The sequence below is a fragment of the Theropithecus gelada genome, chromosome 10 (assembly GCF_003255815.1).
Source record: "Theropithecus gelada isolate Dixy chromosome 10, Tgel_1.0, whole genome shotgun sequence".
Lineage (NCBI taxonomy): Eukaryota > Metazoa > Chordata > Mammalia > Primates > Cercopithecidae > Theropithecus > Theropithecus gelada.
This window is the reverse complement of record NC_037678.1, coordinates 81,178,902-81,197,039: the sequence shown is the minus strand read 5'-3', so window position 1 is coordinate 81,197,039 and position 18,138 is coordinate 81,178,902. Positions and strand designations below refer to the sequence as shown.

The 18,138-nt window shown below is 38.1% G+C and overlaps 1 protein-coding gene across 3 annotated transcripts in view; it reads left to right on the top strand.

The window, feature by feature from the left end:
* The first annotated feature begins 12,838 nt into the window (after positions 1-12,838).
* PAK5 (p21 (RAC1) activated kinase 5) overlaps positions 12,839-18,138 on the top strand; it is a 302,429-nt gene continuing 297,129 nt past the window's right edge. The window contains exon 1 of one of the 3 annotated variants that reach the window (XM_025399265.1): positions 12,839-13,142. The gene's annotated coding sequence lies outside the window, so the exon portion shown is untranslated. The remainder of the gene's footprint in view (positions 13,143-18,138) is intronic. The other 2 variants (XM_025399267.1, XM_025399266.1) reach the window with 2 other exon arrangements.

The following is an 18,138-nucleotide window of genomic DNA, read 5'->3' as shown; positions in this document are numbered from 1 at the left end:
CTGTTGCCCAGACTGGAGTGCAGTGGTGTGATCTCGGCTCGCAGCAACCTCTGCCTCCTGGCTTCAAGAGATTCTCCTGCATTAGCCTCCCAAATAGCTATGATTACAGGCACCCACCACCATGCCTGGCTAATTTTTGTATTTTTAGTAGAGACAGGGTTTCACCATGTTAGCCAGGCGGGTCTCAAACTCCTAGCCTCAAGAGATCCCCCTGCCTCAGCCTCCCAAAGTGTTGAGATTATAGGCGTGAGCCACTGCACCTGGCCATGAATTACTTTTTAATTGAAATTCTTATTGAGATAATTGTAGATTCCCATGTAGTTCTAAGAAACGCAGAAAGAGCAGTGTATTCTTAATCTAACTTTCCCCAACATCTTGCAAAACTATAGTACACTATCACAACCAAGATCTTGACATTGATGCAATTCAGTAATCTTACTTAGATATCTCTGGTTTTGCTTGTACTCATTTCTCTCTCTCTATATATATATATGTCTATCTCTATATATATGTATATATGTATAATACAAATATATGTATTATATATAATATATAATATGTATAATATATTATATTATTGTATATGCATTCTATATAATATATAATATGTATAATATATTATATCTGTATATTATATGTATTATATATAATGCATATATAAGTATTATATATTATATATAATACTATATTATATATAATACATTAATGTTTAATACATGTATGTATATATAAGTAATATATACATATATGTATATATAAGTAATATATACATATATGTATATATACACATACATATATAATTAACTACACACACAGAGAGAAATACATACACAATACATAAATACATACACAAATACATAAATACATATACACACATACATACATATATACATACATACAGGTGCGCACCACCACACCCGGCTATTTTTGTATATGTATATGTATTTGATGTATATGTATATGTATATGTATGTATGTATGTATTTCTCTCTTTGTGTAGTTCCACAATTACACCTCATGTGTAGTTCATATAGTCACCATCACAGTCAAGACATAGTTCTATCACCACAGGATACCTCCTGTCGCTATTTTATAACAACATCCACCTTCCTCCTGCACCTCTCATTCCCTCCTTAACCCCTGACAACTATCAGTCTGTTCTACATTCATAAAATTTTGTCATTTCAAAAATGTTATATAGATAGTATATAACCTTTTAGGGTATTTTTCACTAAGCATAATTCCTTGCAGATTTATAATCCATGGTGTGGCACAAATCAATCACTTTTTATTGCTGAGTACTATTTCATGGTATGTATTCATATGTACCACAGTTTGTTTAACCATTTACCTATTGAAGCTTGTCTCCAATTTTTGGCTATAATAAATAAAGCTGCTACGACAATTCTTGTTCATGTTTCTGTGTGAAAGTGAATTTTCAGTTTTCATTTCTCTGAGAGGAATGTCTGTCTTAGTTCATTCAGGCTATTATAACAAAAGACCAAAAACTTCTAACAAAAGATACAAACAACATACATTTATTTCTCACAGTTCTGGAGTCTGGCAAGTCCTAGATGAAAGCACCAGCAGATTCAGTGTCTGGTGAGGGTCTAAGTACAGTGGTCTTCTCTCTGGAATCTCACATGGAGGAAGGGGAAAGTAGCTTTCTCAGCACTTATGTAAGGACACTAATTCTTTTCATAAGGGCTTCACCTTCATGACCTCATCTAATCCTAATTATTTCCCAAAGACCCCATCTCCTAACACCATCAAACTGGCATGTAGGATTTCAAAATATGAGTTTTAGGGGGATGCAAGTATTCACCCCATAACAATGCCCAGAAATGTAATTGCTGGATCATATGACAACAGTATATTTAGTTTTGTAAGAAACTACCAAACTGTTTGTTCAGAGTGGCTGTACCATTTTACATTCCCACTATCAATGAATGATTTATACAGTTTCTCTGCATCCTCACCAGCATTTGGTGGTGTCACTATTTTCTATTTCAGCCAGTCCGATAGGTGTCTAGTGACATCTCATTGTGGTTTCAATTTGAATTTCCCTAATGTTTAATGACATTGTACATCCTTTTGTGTGCCTATTTGCCATCTGTATATTCTCTTGGGTGAAATGTCTGCTCTTGTCTCTTAACCATTTTCTGTTTAGATTTCTTTTTCTGTTGAGATTTGAGAGTTCTTTATATACTCTGTAGGTCAGATAGATAGTTTGAAAGTATTTTCTTCCAGTGTGTACCTTGTTTGTTCATCCTCTTCACATGGTCTTTCCTAGAGAATACGTTTTTAATTTTGATGAGGTCTAATTTATCAGTCTTACTTTTTATAGATCATGGTTTTGGTGTCAGGTCTGAGAACTCTTTCTGAGACCTAGATCTCAAAGGTTTTCTGCTAATTTTTAGAGTGTTATGTTTTACATCTAAACCCATTTTGAGTTAATCTTTGTGTAAGGTATGAGGTTTAGGTTGAAGATTTTTTTCTGTTCAGTTTGGTTTTGATGATAGTAAAATATTCACAACATAAAATTTAACATTGTAACCATTTTTAAGGGTACAGTTTAATGGCATTAAGTACACTCCCCTTGTTTTGCAACCATTACCACTATCCATCACTACAACTTTTTAATCATTTCAAACAGAAACTCTGTATCTATTAAGCGATAACTCAGCATTCCTCCCTTTCCCTAGCCTCTGGTATCCACTAGCCTACTTCTTGTATCTATGAATTTGGCTATTCTAGACACCTCATCTAAGTGGAATTACACAATATTTATCCTTCTGTGTTTAGCTCACTTAGCGTCATGGCTTCAAGGTTTATCCACGTTGTCACATGTATGAGAATTCCATCCTTTTCAGGGATGAAGATTATCCCCTTCCATGTGCATACCACGATTTGTTTTTTCATTCATCTGTTGATGGTTGGGTTGTTTCCATCTTTTGGCTATTGCAAATAATGCTGCAATAAATATTGGTGTACAAATATTTGCTCAACTCCTTGCTTTCAGTTTTTTGGGTATATACCCAGAAGTGGAATTGTCTATGTTAATTCTATGTTTATTTTTGAAAAACTGCAATAGTGTTTTCTATAGAAGCTGTACCATTCTACATTCTCACCAGCAGTTCACAAGTGTTCTAATTCTCCACATCCTTGCCAACATCTGCTATTTTTTGTGTTTTTAAAGTAGCCATGCTAATAAGTGAGAGGTGGTATTTGTGGTTTTGATTTGCATTTCTCTGATTAGTGACGTTAAGCTTCATATCAGGTGCTTATTTTATGTCTTCTTTGGAAAAATGTCATATAAGTTATTTGCCTATTTTATATTAAAGTTTTTTTAATTGTTGTTGAGTTTTAGGAGTTCTTTCTATCTTCTGAATGTTGATTCCTTACCAGATATATGATTTGCAAATATTTTTTCCCATAATACGGGGTGCCTTTTAGCTCTGTTGATTGTGTCTTTTGCACAGAAGTTTTAAATCTTATGTAGTCCAACTTATCTAATTTTTCTTTTTTATCCTACACTCTTGGTGTCATACTAAAATTATTGCTAAATTCAAGGTTGTGTAGGTTTTCCTTTATGTTTTCTTCTAAGAGTTTTATGGGTTTGCACTTATGTTTACATCTTTGGGAAAAATGTAGCTAATTTCTGTATATGATGTTAGGTAACAAAGGGCTCATCTTCACTTTTTGCAAGTGGATGCTCAGTTTTCCCAGTGCCATTTGTTAAAAAGACTGTTCTTTCCCCACCCTGAATGGTCTTGGCAACCTTGTCAAGAATCATTTGACAATATGCAAGGGTTTATTTCTGGGCTTTCTATTCTACCTCATCAGTCTATGATTTAATGCCAATGCCATACTCTTTTGATTATTGTTGCTTTGTAGAGAGCTTTGAAATAAAAATGTTAGTCTTTTAACTTTGTTCTTCTTTTTCAAGGTCTGTTTTGGCTATTATCAGTCACTTGAGATTCCCTATGAATTTTAGGATAGATCTTTCTTCTGCTGCAAAAACATTTGGATTTTGCTAGGGATTGCATGGAATCTGTAGACTGCTTTAGGTAGTATCGATATCTTAACAATATTAGGTCTTCCAATCTATGAACATGGGATGTCTTTCTATTTATTTATGTCTGTGTATTAGTCCATTCTTGCATTGCTATTAATAATTACCTGAGACTGGGTAATTTATTTTAAAACGAGGCTTAATTGGCTCATGATTCCACAGGCTGTATAGGAAGCATGGCTGGGGAGGCCTCAGGAAACTTACAATCATGGTGGAAGGCAAAGAGGAAGGAGGCACATCTTACATGACCAGAGCAGAAGGAAGGGAGTGAATGGGAGGTGATACACACTTATTAAAAAAAAAACAAAAACAAAAACAGATTTCACTCACTATCATGAAAAGAACAAGAGGCAAATCCACCCCCATAATCCAGTCACTTCCTACCAGGCCCCTCCTCTAATACTGGGGATTTCAATTCGACATGAGATTTGGGTGGGAACACAAATCCAAACCTTATCAGTCTGCTTTAATTTCTTAAGAAGTATTTTGGGCCAGGCATGGTGGCTCACGCTTGTAATCCTAGCACTTTGGGAGGCTGAGGTGGGTGGATTACCTGAGGACAGAAGTTCAATACCAGTCTGGCCAACGTGATGAAACCCTGTCTCTACCAAAAATACAAAAAAAAAAAAAAAAAAAAATTAGCGGGGTGTGGTAGCACACGCCTGTAATCCCAGCTACTTGGGAGGCTGAAGCAAGAGAACTGCTTGAACCTGGGAGGCAGAAGTTGCAGTGAGCCGAGATTGCGCCACTGCATTCCAGCCCAGGCAATAGAGTGAGACTCTGTCTCAAAAAAAAAAAAAAAAAAAAAAGAAGTATTTTGTAGTTTTCAGCGTACAAGTCTTTCACCTCTTTGGTGAAGTTAATTTCTAAGCATTTTATTCTTTTTAATGCTATTGTAAATAAAATTGCTTTCCTATTTTCCTTTTGAGATTGTTCAGTGTTACTGTATAGAAATGCAACTGATTTTTGTGTGTTTATATTGTGTCCTGCAACTGGATTGAATTTGATATTAGTTCTAATGGGTGTGTGTGTGTGTGTGGACTTGTTAGGATTTTCTACATAAGAGATCATGTCATCTGCAAACAAAGGTAATTTTAATTCTTCTTTTTCAAATGTGGATGTTTCTTCTTTTTTCTTTTTCTTTTTATTTTTTTGCCTGATTTCTCTTGCTAGCACTTCCAATACTATATAGAATGATAGTGGTAAACGTAGACATCTTTATCTTTGTCCTGATCTTAGAGGAAAAGCTTTCAGTCTTTCACCATTGATTTTAGCTGTGAGGAGGTTGTGTTTTTTGTTTATTTGGTTTTTTTCTTGTGTGTGTGTTTGTTTTTGCCTATATATGTTCAATTGTTACAGCACCATTTGTTGAAAAGCTATTTTACTCCAATAAATTGTTTTTTCACTTTTGTCAAAAATTGGTTGTTCATATTTATATGGGTCTATTTCTGGGTTCTCTATTCGATTCCATTGATCTATGTGTCTATCACTCTGCTATTACTATGCTGTCATGATTACTGCAGCTATAGAGCAAGTGTTAATGTTTGGATAGAGTGATTCCTCCTATCTTATTCTTCCTGGTCAAATTGTTTAGCTATTCTAAACCCATGCCTTTCCATATAAATTTTAGAATAAATTTGTCTATATCTATAAAAAATACACTGACAATTTTGTAGAAATTTCACTAATTATATAGATCAGTTTAGGAGAAATTGATATCTTTGCTATGCTGAGTCTTCTAATCTATGAATATAGTATGCCTCTCCATTTATTTAGGTCTACTTTGACTTATTTCATTTGTATTTTGTAATTGTCAGCATACAGATACTGTATATAATTTGTTAAGTTTAAACCTAAGTATTTCATTTTTTTAGGAGCAATTGTAAATGGCATTGTGTTTTAAATTGTATTTTCTGTACCTCCATGATTAGTACACAGAAGTAAAATTTTGCATGTGTGTTGATCTTGTATGCTGCAACTTTCCAGAACTCATTTATTATTTCTAGGAGTTATTTGGTCGATTCTTTGACATTTGATTCCTAGACAATCATGTCATCTGCAGATAGAGACAGTTATTTTTCTTGCCTCATTTCAGTGAGCTAGAATTCAGCTAGAACTTTCATTACCATATTGAGTAAGATTGGTAAGAATAGTCATGCTTTCCTTGTTCTACATCTTAGGGGGAAAGCATTCAGTCTTTTCACCTGTAAGTTTCCTGTTAGCCAGAGGTTTTTTGTAGATGCTTTTTATCAAGTTGAGGTCATTCCCCTCAATTCCTAACTTGCTGAAAGTTTTACTCATAAACATGTGTTGGGTTTTGTCAAATTTTTTTCTGCATCAATTGATGTGATCATATTACTTTTTTTCTTTTTCAGTTTTTAGTATGGTGAATTACATTATTTTTCAATAGTAAATCTGCCCTTAATTCCTGAAAGAAGCCCCACTTGACAATGTATAATTATTCTTATACATTATAAGACTCAGTTTGGTATCTTTTTTTCCGGGATTTTTGCATCTAAGCGGTAGCACATGCCTGCAATCCCAGCTACTTGTGAGGCTGAGGCAAGAGAATCGCTTGAACCTGGGGGGCGGAAGATATTTGTTTGTAGTTTTGTTTTCTTTCCTGCTGAATTTGTTTGATTTTGGTATCAGGGTAAGAGTGGTTTCATTAAATGAGCTGGGAAATATTCTCTTATGTTGTCTCAAGAAAATTGTGAAAAAGTGACGTAATTCTTATTCCACAGTTGGGTAGATTTCCCCAGTAAAACACTCCCACTAAATTATAATTAAACACTTCATATTAAGAAAAGTTTGTAGCCAGATACCTAAATAGACAATATCCTCTCAATTGCTGATTACAGGTTATTTGTCAAGTTTAAATCTCTGGATATTTCATTTTAGGGAGCTTTTAAGTTATGAATTCCAATTTCATCAGTGGTTCCGGGACTATTCAGCTTACGTATTTTATCTTACTTGAGTTTTTGTTAGTGTGTGGTTTTCAGAAATTGTCTATTTATTGTAAGTGGTTGAATTTATGAACACAAAGGTTTTCCAAGTATTTACTTAAATTATCCTTTTAATGACTTCGGGATCTGTACTTTTAGTCCCTATTTTATTCCCAATGCTGGTGATTTGTGTCTTCTCTTCATTTTTGTCTAAATGAGTAATTTTAATCCAGACTTATTTTAATTATCTGTTTTCATTCCATTTTCATACTCTGTAAGGCTTTTTTTTTTAATTAAAAAGTTATTTTTAGGAACAAGGTCTTTGTTTTTCAGGCTGGCATTGAACTCATGGGTTTAAGTGATCCTCCCACCTCAGTCTCCAGAGTAGATGGGACTATAGGCATGTACCCCTGCACCCAGCTTTCTGTAAACTTTTAATACATTAAAAAAAGAAATAATATTTTGGGATATTTTGAAGAAAATAATGGCTTATTTTTAAAACACGTACATTTATTGTCTAAAATTTCAAGCAATTCTAAGGAATATAGAGAAGCAAACAATCAACTCAAAATCTTTTCGTCAAAAATATCCCTTGGTTTATAATATTCCATAAATCTTCCTGTATAGAAAGAGATAAAAGTATAAGGTAGGATAAGCTGACAGATATACTTTTTCAAGTATCATCCATATGTGGATGATAGCACACAAGCTACTTTAAAACTAAATTATATTTAATCTTATTAAAATTAAATAAGAAAAGAAGCTAAAATGTGCCTGTAGTAATTTCTCAACTTCAGAAAAAGGCTTTTTTTCATATCAAGGGAGATAAGTTTGAAACATATTTCCTTAAAGGTAAGAAAAATAGACTGAAAAAAGCATGATGAGATTGGAGGTGGGGTTTTCTATCTATCTGCTGCAACTTTAATAATGTACATTGACCACTTGCTGAGGAAATTATTATACTTAAACCTCCTTACAACTCCCTTCCTTCTACCTTCAGGTTGTAGTAAGTTATCCAATGATATTGACATTGTCAAGGTTTATATTTATGTTCTGATTTAAAACTGCCAAACACAGTGGTTTAGTCTTAGATTTATTTTAAAATAAATATGATTATCATTATCACAACATTTGACCACAGCTTCATCGTTCATGAGATTTATGTTTTAAATTTATCTCTTAGTTGTATAAATTTGATGATGAAGTAGAATATTATAAAGGTTTTTGTCTGCTGTGTATACTGATTTATTTTGTTTGAGAACAATTGACTATTGCCTTGAAAATCTGAAGAACACCAGTGTAGGAAAATAAACATTCTTAGGTCACCCTTTCTTTCCCTTAGAACACCCTCAGGCATTGCTTGATGCTGTGAAGAAATCTAAATGTACACTGATTTTCTTTTTCTAATATGTAAATTGCCTTTTCTGTCTGGATATTCAGAACATTATTTGTCTTTGAAGTTCTGTAACTTCAGTAGGATATATTTTAGGGTTAATTGTTCCAGGTTGATTCTTTTTTTTCCCTGAGACAATTGTGTTCTTTTGTTCTGCTGATCTAACACTCTCTATTTCAGGAAATTAACTTTTGTGCTTCCATTTTATCTTTGATCACTTTTTTCTTTTCCATTTGATCCTTTTTTTTTTTTTTTTTAACAGCAAAGGTTGTAAAAAGTGGTGTTCTGGTAGATACGTAATAATCAGTTGTCTGAAAACAAACAAACAAATAAACAAAACCCTGATTTGTAGCATTTGTCCATTTGTGTGGGGGTAAATACTTCCACAGTGGCTGATTTCAAGCTGTTACTGAAAATGGAGTTAGGAAGCACTACATATCTCCAATCAGCTCTTGCAAGCTGGTGCAAGCCAGCTCCTGCATACTACTGGTTGTATGTGTTGGATCTCCTTTGTTTGTATTTCATAAAAATGGTCTGTGATTTGTTTTATACCTTATTTGTTAGTAGCTAAGTACTTGTCTATCTATCACTGTGTTTTCAGTTGTGGCTAGTCTTTTTTTTTTTTTTCCTATTCTCTTTCTCTCTTTCTTTTTTTCTTTCTTTCTTTTTTTGAGACAGAGTCTCACTCTGTCGCGCCCAGCTTGGAGTACAGTGGCGCAATCTCAGCTCACTGCAACCTTTGCCTCCCAGGTTCAAGTGATTCTTTTGCCTCAGCCTTCGGAGCAGCTGGGATTACAGGCACCCACCACCACACCCAGCTAGTTTTTTGTATTTGTAGTAGAAACGGGTTTCCCTATGTTGACCAGGCCAATCTTGAACTCCTGACCTCAGGTGATCCACCCGTCTTGGCCTCCCAAAGTCCTGAGATTATAGGAGTGAAACACCATGCCCGGTCCTTAGTCTCTCATCTTTTGAGTGGTTTAATGACTTTTATTTTTCCCTGAACTCTGCTAGTTTATCTTTCATTAAGTCTTATTGTCTTTAAATCCTTTTATTTCTTTATGGTGCTTTTTAAAAACATGATTCACATTATATTGCCTTTCATTCCTTTGAAACTCTGGGAAAAATTATTTGTCTGAACCTTTTTTTCTGTTTCCTTGGGGGAATTCTTCTTTAGAGACCTATACTTCATATGCTTTTTGTTTATGTTCCTTGAAACATTCTTTCCCATGTCCTGTTCTTTCCCTACCTCCACTATCTGAGCAAATGTCCTGTTTCCATTCTAGACTCCATGCTGGTTCCCTAATGGTTGTGGATCATCTTTCAAGAATTCCAGCCATTTGTAGATGCATAGCATGGAGAAGGTAAAGAGAATAAGTCGGGTAGTCTGAACCTGGGTTCCAGCATGCTGTCTTACATCCCTGTCAGACAGTCTACCAAGTTCTCCACCCCTCAGGTTCATCTTGTCACAGTTTTTGGTGTTAACGAGATTTGTTGACATTAGTTTCTCATGAAATCTTTACTAGTTGGTAGCTCTGTTTTATTGAAAAACACACTTCTATTTACTTTCAAACACTTATTCCTACCCCATTACAAATTATAAATACAGATTTTGACAGTAGAGAAAATTATGTCTTAAATGGTAGACAATAAATACATGCCTGCTCAATAAATCATAATTAAACTCCTCCTATAAAAAATGCATACAGTCAGATACCTAAATAGATAGTATACTCTCGAAGGCTGATTATGGGTTATTTTCCAACTTTTAAATCTTTGAGCCAGAGAGAAAGTCTATTACTTATTTAAAAATAAAGTTTTGGCCGGGCGCGGTGGCTCACGCCTGTAATCCCAGCACTTTGGGAGGCCGAGGCGGGCGGATCACGAGGTCAGGAGATCGAGACCATCCTGGCTAACACGGTGAAACCGCGTCTCTACTAAAAATGCAAAAAATTAGCCGGGCGAGGCGGCGGGCGCCTGTAGTCCCAGCTACTCGGGAGGCTGAGGCAGGAGAATGGCGTGAACCCGGGAGGCGGAGCTTGCAGTGAGCCGAGATCGCGCCACAGCACTCCAGCCTGGGCGACTAAGCGAGACTCTGTCTCAAAAAAAAAAAAAAAAAAAAAAAAAAAAAAAAAAAAAAAGTTTTACAATATCTCTGACAAATCAGTAGAGTTCTACTTTGTGTGTTCAAAAGTGCTGTATTCAATAAATATATCAATGTGGTGGACAAAGTAATGTTTTGCCTAAATTCCCCTTAAGTGAAGGATTTGTTACTGCAGCTGTAGGGACTACAGCTGACGGAGGTCTTTAGCTGTCGTTGCCTTTAAGGATTGCCAGAGCTGCCTGTCTTAAGTTCATGCCCCTCCTAGGAACAGCCCATGCTCAATGATTGATGTGGATATAAAAGACTGACTATCTCAGACCAACTCATGGTCATTCTGAAGAATCATCCTAGCTAGTGAGCTCCCTAAGGGGCTGACAAAGACTGCAATTGGCCTGCATCACAGCTTAGCTTCCACCTCTGCCTGCTCCTGCTTCCTGTATCACTCCCACCCACAGATGTTGGTCCTTAGTCAAATACTGCAGACTAAACTCTCAAGAAATGACATTACATACAAAGAAAACCCTTAGGAATTCATGCAATGCAGTATTTACAGAAATAGTATTATTATTCATCTATAATTTTTACCTTGCATGCTTCCAAAATAAATTTGAGGCAGCTAATAATCATCATCATATTTAACTAGCAGAAACAAACGTACGAACACAAACTTTATGTATAACAGGAAGGCTATTTTAAGTGATTAAAGTTCAACATTCCAAATAAAAATTTTAACTGATACTAACCAATGACAAACTCTATCTCAGTAAAAATATGTTCTGGCTTTCGCATCTATGTGAGCACACATATAAGAAAATCAAAAGTAGAGAATACTTATGCATATAGTTGTGGGTGTGACAGTGGTGGCAGTGGGTAGGTTGTTAGGGCTGTGTGCAGCTTTGAGAAGGAAGAGATGAATTTAGAGGCTCTTACTCCTCTAAATGGAAAAAGAGAGTATGATACACAAGGACACAGGACTACTGAAGGAGAAAAGTAATCATCCATTTATCCTGTGGTTTCTGTTTTGAGATGGCCAGTACGATATTAAAGGTACTAAGTGAATGGAAAACAAGCAAGGGGAAATGATAACTGTTATACTATTAGCTAGAAAACTGTCTAAGGTCATTGAGTATAGTAGGGAATGGCAAGATACAAATCCTTATTTTGTAACCTGCTATCTAGTTATGGGATCAGATTCCATATCCACTACTAGCTCATAAGGGTACCCCTGTGGCAGCTGAAGACAGACAAGGGCGTGGCTTCTTCATTTCCAAGGGTGAAACCTCAGGACTACTTCGTGAATGTCTTTCATTCACTAGAGTCTTGATAATGCTGGAGACTTCAAGAGTCTGGGAGGTCAGTAGGCAACTGGGAAGTTTAAGTTGAACCGCCAAATATCATTGCAAACTTCAGCCCAAACATCACTCAACACAAAGGCTTGTCATCTCTTGGTCCAAAAATGCGCTATATGTTTGTCATAATCTGTCAGTTTTCTTAACTGGGCAAGCCCAAGCTTGCTATTAGACAATAAACACTTTGATGCCCAGTCTGAGTTTTTGTCCCAGCTCAGGAAAGGCAAGGGGACAGCCAAGGCAGAATGGTTCAGACTTGATCAGGGCAGCTCAACCAGCAACTGGCTTACTAGTCAACTAGCAGAGTGAGCATGAAAAGGTCCAGGAATCCTTCTTCCCCTGGGCCTTAAATTGTAAATCAGACAGCAGCCAAGGAGAAGCTGGGTGGTCAGAAGCTTCGTGGAGCCTACCCCCACGAAGACTCCTTCCAGGGAAGGCCCAGCAACCCCAGGCTAGAGGAGTCTCTGTGGACACCAGAGACCATTGCTGGGCTGGCGGATTGAAGGATGATCACTCAGAGGTCACAGATAACGGGTTATCTAGATCCTTGCTATTCAGAGTGGTGGGAGGGCCAGCAGCAGCATCATCACTTGGGAGGTTGTTAGACTTGCAGAATCTCAGGACACAGCCAATTGAATCTGAATCTGCATTTTAATTCACAGGCACATTAAAGTTTGAGAAGCACCGGTCCAGGTGGTGGCAAAGCAGCCAACCCGACGTTCTGCTTCTCAGCCCCTCCTCCTCCCCACCTCTGCTAGCCTCTTAAGCAAAGCTCAATCCTGCAATGGTCCTGAACAAAATTTCTGCAAATCCCGAGTGCTGGGGGAGAGGGCGTGCAGGAACTGCCCCCGCCGGGGACCGCTGGCAGTAAGCGTGACTGGATTGGTCGCCTGCTCCAGCTCCCGGCTCCTGCACCCGGAGTGTAGACACGCCCCCCGACCCTCCCCCTCACCTCCACCCCCGGCCGCAGCTACCGCCTGCCTCCCGCCGGCTGCAGCGAAAACCCGGAGCAGCTGCGTGCGCTCATGGACAGTCCTCCGAGGAGCGAAGCCGGGCAGCTGGGCATGCTCAGTAACTGGGGGAGGTTTGGGTGGAGAGTAGAAAGCTGTGGCTCTGCCTCCCACCCCCTCCCGCTGGCCCCCGCCCCCTTGCCCCTACCCAGCCCGTAGTAGTTCCCCAGCGTGCGCCCGGGGAGACCGGGAACATGGCGCTGGGAGCGCTGTAGCAGCTGAGAAGGGGCTGAGGCACCGCCGCTTCGCTGACAGCCGGCCACCAGGTAGGCAGGCGCGCCTGTCGGGGCTGCCTGGGTGGGTGTCCGCGCGAGGAGAGGCGCCTGCGGGGATGCGCGCCGCTGGTACCAGGAGCATCTCGCTTTGACGGGAGAGGATGCGAAGAGGACCTCTGTGACAGCGCGATCATGCATCTCCTAGGAGATGCAAAGGCTGGGGACCTGCTGCCTGGAGGGTAGGGATAGGGGACCGCCCACCCCCAACCCTTGCGCTACTATCCAGCCTGGGCTCTCTACGGGTCAAATAAAGGATAGTTCCATTTTGCTGGGCGGGAGGGCGTGGAGGAGAACCCCGGATTCCAGCCCTGAGATCCTGCTGGTACCCCGAACCGCTCGCAAGCCCAGCACCAGTTCTTTGTGTGTATACAGCCGCGCACACCCTGGGGTTGTCACGGCGCTGCTTTTCCCGAGGAGTGCTGGACATATTGCCAGGGCAGGATTCCCGTATGGTTTTTGTCTTTTGGCAGGTGTGGACTGGAGGATGCAATAGCTGAGCCTTTATGGGGCTGTGTTTTCCTTTGTTATTTGTGTGTGTGTGTATGTGTGTGCGCGCGTGTGTGTGTGTGCGCGCGCGCGTGGTGGGTTGTAATGGAGAGAGAGAGAGAACTTCTGCTTGTGGGCACCCTTGTGGGCAGGGCGTGGAAGAGGATCTCGGTTCCAAACTCTTGTCAAAATTGTGTGCCATGTCAGCCTCCTAGAGGGTAAACTTGAGAAGTCCAGGGATCATCACTGCTCAGTTTGGAGGATAAGCGCGATCGCCCTTCTTGAAACCGTGTGTGTGTGTATATGGAGCTTTCAACTCAGGCTGAGTTAATTTGTCAACATTAGACATCAATTAAGGAAACCTGAATCGCTGAGGCTATTTATGGTGATCTTTTTATGGCCAGAATAATAAACAAAAAGAAAAGTTGGCACAAAGCCAGAGGAAAGTGTCATTGTTAATAGTTGATGACAGCTTGAAAGACTGAACACACTTTTAGGGAAATCAGGAAACCTGGCATTCTACAGAGTTCTACCAAGATATAGCCACAGGGTCTTAGGTAACTCACAAAATCTCTTAGTGCAACCGCTTCTCTTTTGGGGCTTGGAGGCTGTAGACACTCTTTTTCTTACCTGATACAGATGGACAAGATGCTTTTTAGAAGCCCCTTCCACACTAGAATTCTATGAAAATGACACCCTATAATAACAGCTCTGCCACCTTAGATTTGTGTATCTGTTATATTCAATAGCACAACTCAATGTTGGGGAGAAAGGTAAACAGGTTAGTTAGGGAGAAAGGTAAATTTAAAGTATGGGTTTATCTTTTGCTTTATAATATAAAGGATAGGCATCTTGGATATGAAGTTTGGAGACAGTTTCCTCTGCACTCGCGCTATTTATTTTTATAGTCTTGTTAGGTGGCGAAAATGAGTCAGTATCATCAAAATGAAGTGGAGGAATACATAAGGAAAATGCATTTAAGTAAATCAAAGCCATAAATGTCCAATCTGATGATAATACCTTGACTTGGAATACATATGTGCAAGGCAGGTGCACTGCTAAATGGAAGCAATAGAAGCCAATGGCAAGTTCCTGGGTAATGTTGACCTTAGACTAAAAATCGTGTGTTCTTCTGTGAATAGGTAGAGATTGTACTAGGTCTCTGCAGCTTGTTATTTTATTAATAATGTGAGTTTTAATTGCTATTAATTAGATATCAATTGAAAATTGATATCTAAGCATTGAATCAGTTGATATCTAAGCACTGAAAATCTAGTCTGGCAGTGCCTTTCCACTCTGTCAGGGCCTGCTGAAATGCTGTAGGTATGGGAGGTAGGCATTTGAAATCTGACTCTTCTGTGTTTAGCTTTGTGATTCTGGGAAAATTACTTAACTTTCCTAAGCCTCAGTTTCCTCACTTATAAAACAGTCCTGGGAATAGTAAGACCTACCTAGATGAGTAGATGTATGGATTACTCATAATTTAAATCACCAGGAAAATGGTGATGACCGTTATGAGTAAGAGGGAAATGGATATTTACTGAATCTATACTATGTGTCCTACATAATGATTCAGGCTCAGTTAATTCCCTTAAATTTCCCAACTATATTAGTTTCCTAGGGCTATTATAACAAGTTACCAAAACTGGGTGGCTTAAAACCACAGACATTTATTCTCTCATAGTTCTGGAGGCTAGAGGTCCAAAATCAAGGTGTTGGCAAGGCCGTGCACCCTCCAAAACCTCTAAGGGAGGATTCTTGCTTGCCTTTTCCAGCTTCTGGTAGCCCCAGGTATTCCCTGGCTTGTGGCAGCATAACTCCAATCTCTGCCTCTGTCTTCACATGGCATCTTCCTCTCTATCTCTGTCCCTGTGTCCAAATTTCCCTCTTCTTATACGGACATCATTCATAGTGGATTTAGGACCTGTTCCTTATTCAGTATGACCTCATGTTAACCAGATTACATTTGCAAAGGCGTGACTTCCAAACGTCATATACACAGGTTCTGGATGGGCATGAATTCTTGGGAGACACTCTTCAGCCCAGTACACCAACATCCCTCTGAACTGTGTTTAATGACAACATTAACATTATGTTAGCATAAGAGCAGAAGGTAAAGATAGAGTAGCATAGGTTCAGAAAATACTTTAAAGATTATTTAAGGGAACTAACCTATTTGAGGCTTTATATACACAACCATGGTAGGGAAGAGCAGGGTTCAAAGGTACCTCACTTATACATGTCACTTACCTGGGAGCCACGACAACCCAGGACCTGGGTCTTCTAGAGTATCTCAAACATACTCTGTCCCCAAATGATTTGTTGATGTTGCCTTCCATCCTTTTTGCTACCCTTCCAAGCAAATGCAAAACAAACAAAATGCATTAAACAACAAAAACAATAATAGCAACAAAGATAAGCTAACAACTTTCTAGTCCTTCTTAACCTGGTAAATGGCACCACTATCCATGGAGTTGCTTTAACCAGAAACCCAACCAGAATCACCTTTGACACCTCCATTCCCTTGACCCTCCACATTTAAAACCATCATGTAGTCTCATAAATGCTATTTTCTATATAGATCTCTAAATACATCTTAATAAATTCTTTCTATCCCCGCCACCATCACTATCAAACTTCAAGCTACCATCTCTTACCTGGACCACTAGTATAACTTCCTAACAAGAACCTTGGTTCCTTGCCTGGCTCTTCTAATCCTTCATGCAGAGCAGATAGGATAATGTCAGTTCCCTACATAAAATACCACCCACATACCTGGGACAGATTCCAGAGACTCCTAGAGCCTTTGGTACTTGGCCAGCCTCATCTTGTGCATCTCTTCCTCTTGATGCTGTCACACTGACCCTCTGTCTGTTTCTGAACATCCCCAACCATCTTCCCTCTATATTTTACCAGTGTGGGTCATACTCATCCCTTGGGCTTCCTTGACCTCTCTTCCCCACCAACCCAACTCTCTCATCATCCTTTTACTTTTATTCCACACACTTATTCCAGTTTGCAATTGCCTGTTTGTTTGTTTGGCTATGTCTGTAAGCTCTATAATGGCCATTTATTTTATGTCTTATATGCAGAAGGTCCTCAATAAACATTTGGCGAATGAGTGAAGGAACGAATACTCTGCCTCATAGCATTTTCCTGTGCCAACTTAAAGATCTGATTTTTAGAAGGTTTTTTTTTTTCTGGTGTAGAAAGAGCAATTTAGAACCTTATTCTGACTTCAAAAGGGGAGTATTCTTGGCTTTAACAAATGCATCTTTTAAGAACTGATTTAGGCTAGAAGTTAAGAATTGAGTCAAAATATTTTTTTGGCAACTGAGGTTTTTGTAAAAATACATCAATCAGTCAACAAATATTCTGCAAATATTTATTGCATGTGTATATTTGCCATGCTAGGCCCTTGGAAGACAATGGTGAGCTAGACTTTCAGTCTTCTGGAAATTTATAGTAAACAATAATTAATAATCATTATGTATAATAATAAATAAATAATACACTTAATTATTTGTTGAGCTTCTGTTATATGCCAGTGTCTCTTCAGTTCCTGTCCATAATCATCACTATAGCCCTCTAATCTTTCCCAATAACACAGAACCCCACACTTACTAGGAGCACAACAAATGTTTTGTGAATTAATGATTTGTTGGTACTATTATCCTGATCTTTTGAAATAGGAAATGTATGCTTATCTGGGGAAAAAGGTATCTGCTCATATATAGAAGAGCATGCAATTGCTTTCTCACTATATATTTTATATATATTTTAAATAAAACATTTTAAAAATGTTTTATTTAAAAAATCATCCTGGCCATTATCTCTGGAGTTAAATTAGGAGACAAATTACTCTTTATATGGCAACAAGTTGCTGGTGTGTTTCTGTCAAAATTCTGAATTGTTTTATTTTGTTTAATTGTTTTAATTTGTCCTGTTTAATCCAAGTGAGAAGTGACTTAATGTCTCTCATTCAGAGCCCTTTTTGTAGTTTTGAATAGTAAGACTGAGTGCCCAAAGAAAATGAATGTAGTTCAGCAGAGGAACACGTGTTATGTTTTAGATTTCTAAAGTGGCTTCAATTTCAGGTCTTTATATTCATCTCATAAAAGGGTGATTTAAAAAAAATAGTAAAATAGTATTTAATGCCTATGCTTAAGTGAATCTTCTCATATAAGTAACCAAAAATTAGACAGTGTGTCTTGATTTTGTTTAAAAGTGATGGATACACCATGGGATCAATTAAAACCTAAAGGAACTGGTATGAAATTTCAGTAAGGTTGTTTGTTATAAAATACATGTTCAAAAATCGATGGCCACCCTAAATGCCAGTGTTTTATTAACTAAAAAGTAGAAGGGAAAATGATTCTATTCATGAATTAACTAATATATAAATTGAGTAGGAACAATAGAAAACGTACATAAAATACTTGTGAATAATAAGAAATATATAAAAGCCTTGTAGAAAGCTATACAATTTTACTCAAACCAA